We start from the raw sequence: 6,000 nt of genomic DNA, 5'->3' as shown, positions 1-6,000 counted from the left end.
ATCTTAAGAACTTCTGACCTAACCGTGAGACCAGAAGCACCTCCCATCGCTGAAGGTCTTGTTTGATTTTGTCAAACAATTGAACAAAATTGGCTTTGAACTGATCCAGAACTGGAGTGATGAATCTGCCCAAATTCACACAACCCCCTGCGTGACCACTTAAATGGGAATCGATATTTGCTCTCAAGACCTAGCACCTTCGTAAGACCACCCATAGGCATAGCGGCTGATTTTGCAAGATTAGTCTCGTCACCTGAAAAGGCGCCAAATGCACTGATGGATTGTATTAGACGAGGCACCGTCTTTATCCATCTTGTAAAGGCTTTGCCCAAACCAAACCGCTCCGCGCATAGAAAAGGTACGGCCACTCAATTCGGTCAAATGCCTTCTCTGCATCTAGAAAAATCAGCAATCCCCGTATTGACTGTTGTTGACATGCCTGAATTAGGTTAAGCAGCCTCCTAACATTTTTGGAGGGTCTGCGGCTTTTTATGAAACCTGTCTGGTCCTCTTTAACAATAGAAGTTAACAGTTTCCAGCCTTAATGCGAGAGTCTTGGAGAGGATTTTGAAGTCTACATTTAAGAGTGAAATGGGCTCGTATGAAGCACAGTCCTCTGGGACCTTCCCTTTAAGAATAAGTGAAGTATTGGCCTCTCTCAGAGATGGCGGGAGACTATCATAACTGTACGAATCATTGAACATGTTGAGCATCGGACTTGACAATATGCCTATAAATTCCTTATAGAATTCACTGGGAAGTCAGTCAGGACCGGGCACTTTTCACTCTGAAGCTGCTTCACAGCCTCCTGCACCTCTTGCTCAGATAAGTGGGCATTGAGATTGGACTCTTATTTGGGGGACACACCCAGGGAGCTCCAACTTCTTGAAAAAAGATCCCATCTTGGCCTGTCCCTCCTCACAACCCTCAGATTGGTATAACTTAGAGTAAAACCTCCGAAATGCCACATTAATCTATTTGGAATCACGTTAGGTTCCCAGACCCTTCCCTAATTGACGTAATGGCTCGAGGGACACTCCTTTTCCTGGTGAGATATGCAAAGTATTTGCCTGGCCTGTCACCATACTCATAACTTTTGCATTGTGAAAGTAAGCTCCTTCTTTGCTGTCTGTGAGAGCACAGAATTCAATTCAGACTGCAGGCCATAATCCTCTATAGCCTGACCAACGAGGACCTGTCAAAGTAGGCCTTCTTGGCTGCCTTCAACAGTGCTTCAAGGAGACGAGTGCCAGTAGGAAGCAGAAGGGCAAACAACAGAGTAAGAGATAACTTACCCCAAGCATAAGCTTTGGCAGTTTCCCAAAGGGCAGACAGGCTACTAACTGAGCCTGAGTTAATGTCTAAGAACGTCCAAAATTCCCCAGAGAAGTACTCCACAAAATTATCCTGAAGGACAAAGGGATCCATTCACCAGTGCCTCGGGCCCACTATCGCATCCTTAATCTTAACCAACAGGTAACTGGAGCCTGATCAGAGATGGTATTATTACCAATCATACAAGATGCCACCAAGTCCAGGGTTGCCACGGGGGTCAGAAAAAAAAATCAATTCTGGTGTGACATCTGTGCAGATTGAAAAGAAAAATCAAAATCCCTGCCTTTGGGTGGAGACGCCTCCTCACGTCCTCCAACCCTAACTCCACACACACATCCACTAATTATTTAGTTTGCACAGAAGGCATTGGGGGGCCTTTGGGCAACCTGTCCACCGTGGGATCCATGAGACAACTATGGATAATGATATGCCGGGACTTGAGACTGATCAATTTCGAGATCACATCTACCAGAAATGTGAGGAGATGGGCCGGAGGGCAATAAACATTTAAAACACCATATTCTTCCCAGTTTATCAAGGTTTGAGAATTACAAAGCTCCAGTGCGTCTTTTTTTTTAAAAGATATTTTTATTAGAAATTTAATATTTTGACAGATTTACAAAAATAAACAGAACTTTCAAGCACAAACATTAATATAAAAATAGATCTTAAATATATAATCATCAAAATTCAAAGGAATGATACTAAAGAAGAAAGAAAAACAATGAAACTCAGTTAACTACTAATCTAATCCACAATTATCCAGAGTGTATAGTTGAGTCACTTACATCCTTCAAACAAGAAAAAATGTTCTCTAATACACTCATAACAGTATAATAAAAAGGAAACTATTTCCAAACAATAAGAACAAAAAAAATAAAACATGTTTGAATGGAGATCCTCCCCCTTATTCTCAGGGGGCCTTACTTCCTTTCTAAAGGTCCACCATATCCTCTCCCAAACAGTGTCCCACCCTTGACCCGGGCGCTCCTTAATAGGATTTAGATATAATACCGAGCTAGAGTTAACAGTGAGCGCCCCACCCCCACCCCTCCCCACCCATACCTGAGTATATCTGATAGCATCAATGCCACGTACAAACACACATAACTATAAAATTACAACTCCAACAAATTACAGTTAAGTATAATAACATAAAATAGCAAGGGAAGACAACCCTGCTCCCAGAAGCAAAAGTAAAGTAGAGTAAAGTATCCATTTCTCCCCACAGAGTGTGGAAGAGGCAAGCCAACATAAATTGTCTCTTACGATTTATTTAAACGAGTCTAAAAGTTCCTTAGCCTCTTCTGGTGATCTAAAATTATACTCGGATCCTTCGTGGTTAAAGCATAACGTCGCTGGGTAGCGTAAGGTGTATTGAATATTTAAGTTCCTTAGACATTTCTTCACCTCATCAAACGCCTTCCTCCTTCGTGCCAAAGCCGGGGAGAAGTCCTGAAATAACATAATCTTGGATCCTTCATGAATCATAGCTTTAGGATCCTTTCCAAGCTTTCTGGAGGCGTCCAGGAGTATCTGCCTCTCCCTATAACTCTGCAGCCAGAACAGGACCGGGCGTGGGCGCTGGTTTGGGCCAGATCCGCGTACAGCGACCCGGTAGGCCCACTCCACCCTTACCCGGTCAGTTTCAGCCCCCAGGTTTAAAAGCTGGGGCAACCATCGCTCCAGAAATACTACTAACTGTCCCTTCTCTTCTTGTTCAGGGAGGCCCAGAAGACGGATATTCTTTCTCCGATTTCTATTATCCAGGTCATCCATGTAGATTTCAAAGGCCCGGACTCTCTGCTCCAGAGCTCGCACCTGTTCTGCAGCTGTTTGTGCTGCAGCCTCGGAGGTCGTGGCCTTTAGCTCCGCCCCCTCCACTCGGCCCTGCAGTTCCTCGAGAGCCTGGCTGTACTTTTGTAGCTTTTCTTCGAATGCATTCCATCTCTGTCTGGATTCTGCGATGAAATTGACGAGTGTCGTTTCCAGCCTGGCAATCATCTCTTCAAGGCCTGTTTTTACATCAGCTGCAGCCGGAGGAGGAGAGGAGGGTGGGGGAGGGGTCTTTGTTTTCTGAGAGCTGCGGGATCCCTTTGGTTTACTCATTATCCACAATATTAAACTGCTTAAATATAATAGTAAGCAGCTAATTAAGGTTAGAAATTTTTTTTGGGTGGTTTGGTAAGTGTGGTGGGGGTGAGTAACTCACTTTACCCAGGTTTTGGGAAGAGCACTGTAAACTCAGACTTGCTGAGTCGCTGCCATCTTGGATCTCCTAGTGCATCTTTAATACACTCTAGTAACTTAAATGGGAGATTCGCCCTAACCAATATAGCGACATTCCCACTTCTGGCAATAAAAGATAAAGTAAACTCGATCAAAGTCATTCTGCTGTAGTTTCAAATGCTCCCTACCATCCAAATGCGTCTCCTGCAACACAGCAATATCCACCTTCTCCTAAGACTCAAAAGTACCTTCCTTCCTCTTAACTGGTGAGTGACTCACCATGATGTTCCAGGTACACCATATAATCAAGCCATAAACGTCTGCAGTAACATTTAGATTCCAGAGAGGAGAAACTCAAATTACAAAAGCACCAAGCCTTAGTGTCACAAAATCCATCAAACATAAAAACTACACAAACTAAAACCACTACAGTTAACAAACCTACAAAGCTATTAAAGATTATATACAACAAAAACCAAACCAACGTATGAAGTGCCAACAGCGCTGAATAGGGGAACTCACCCCCTGCCCAAAGGGGGCAATTACACATCCCAAAATTCAATTTCCCATCCTGCTGCCAATACTGCAACCCAGGCATTTAAATACCTGAACTGGGCATAAACTGCCTGTAAGTAGGCATCTAGCCATCTCAACCATTTTCCCGCCTCCTAGCTAGAGCCACATCGCAAACACAAGCAGAAAGAAAAAAAAAATACACTATGGAATAGCAATGTAAATAAAGAAATGTTGGAAAAAAAAGGGTGAGTAGCCCACCCATGCTTTGGTATAACTTAGAAATTGAAAGTGCACATTTAAACCACCGCCAAACATAGTTTAGACCAGATTACCAATAACAAAAAGGAAAAGAAAATCTTGACAGGACATCCTCTCTTTTTTTAAAGAAAAAAAAGAGATACATACCCAAACAACACTACTAGTTGTACATACTAAATTGTTCAGATTAGGCTAATTTGTCCACAAAGTCTCTTGCCTTCTCCGATGCGTCAAAGAGATGCAAGGATCCATCCAAGGTGATCCAAAGCATTGCTGGATACCTCAGAGTACGGGATCCTGAGCTCCTAGTGTCTTCTCCTGACGCCATCATAGTATTTTCTGGATCGCTGCCGCTGAGAAGTCCTGGAAGAATACGATCTTAGACCCCTCGTAAACTCGGGTCTTCGGATCCTTCCCCGGATTCTGGAAGCTACCATGATTCTCTCTTTATCTCTATAAAGATTAAACCGCACCAAGGATGCAGATCCAGACCAACCTCCATGCAGTGATCCAGTGAGCCCCCTCAATCTTAAAGCCTCTCATTCCAGCCTCCAAGTTAAGGAATTTTGGCAACCAGTCCACAATAAATTCCACCAGCTGCTCACCTTCCTTACCCTCTGGCAGACAGACTATCTGAATACTTTTTCTCCTGCCCCTGTTCGAAGTCATCAACTTGATCAAGCAAATTACAGACCTGCATCTCCAGGGATCCTATCATTGGAGGAACCGGTATTAGTTTCCACCACTTCGACTCTGTGTTCAACCTCATCCGGTCCTCTTTTCCAGGTGTCCCAGCTGCTGTTCATGCTTCTTCAGTCTGATAGAGGAGAAGCTGGCTCCGATCTCTATCTGCTTACCCAACATCTCGCGAGATTTCATGACCTTCTTCACCAGGGCCTGGTAAGAAGTAGAGTCCAATGTTCCTGTACGCTCCTCCTCCCTTCTTCAGCATCCCTGGATGGCAAAAACCAAGGTAAGCTGAATTTTAACAATTTCCTGGGACTCCATGACCTTTCCAGAGTGCCAGGATTTCACGGTGGTCTGGGTAGGGTCCACTTGCACTGCGATGCGCAGCTCTACAATGTGATCTTCTTAGATTGCCACCATCTTGGATCCCCAACAATTCAAATTTAACCAATTAGTTTAACTTAGCCCAGGATACCAGAAGCCAATGGAATTTGAATTTTGTTTTGACACCTGGAAACTAATCAAATTATTAGAATTTAATGTGTCATGGGTGGGAATATAAACCTGGCATTTGAAAATTAAAGTGACAGCAACTGCCATTGAAAAGCAGAGTAACTGCCATAGGGCTAACTGTCCATTTAACATCTTGCTCTCAGAGAAATAAGAAAGCACTCTCTATCAAAAGTATCTTTTCATATAAAACATACTTGTCACAAAAAGAAAGATGCCGACTTAGGGAGATCAGATGGAAGATTGAAGACCGCAGAGAAGACAAGGACTGTCAGCATGAGATTAAGTTGATGTAATGTTTAATAATGATGGTACTGGAACAGCATTTTTTTGTAGAGTTGGGGTCAGATAGTAGGTAGTTACGAAAAGGAGGGCTTGGATTTTGTGAATAGTTTTTGGTTAATGCTCACTACTAGAGTTAGGAAAATAAATTGTTACTTTTTCTTTAGTGGAAATTAAGAGTTT

This window comes from Hemiscyllium ocellatum, chromosome 36 (genome assembly GCF_020745735.1).
Source record: "Hemiscyllium ocellatum isolate sHemOce1 chromosome 36, sHemOce1.pat.X.cur, whole genome shotgun sequence".
Taxonomy (NCBI): Eukaryota; Metazoa; Chordata; class Chondrichthyes; order Orectolobiformes; family Hemiscylliidae; genus Hemiscyllium; species Hemiscyllium ocellatum.
The sequence above is the reverse complement of the archived record's forward strand: the minus strand, read 5'-3'. Positions refer to the sequence as shown.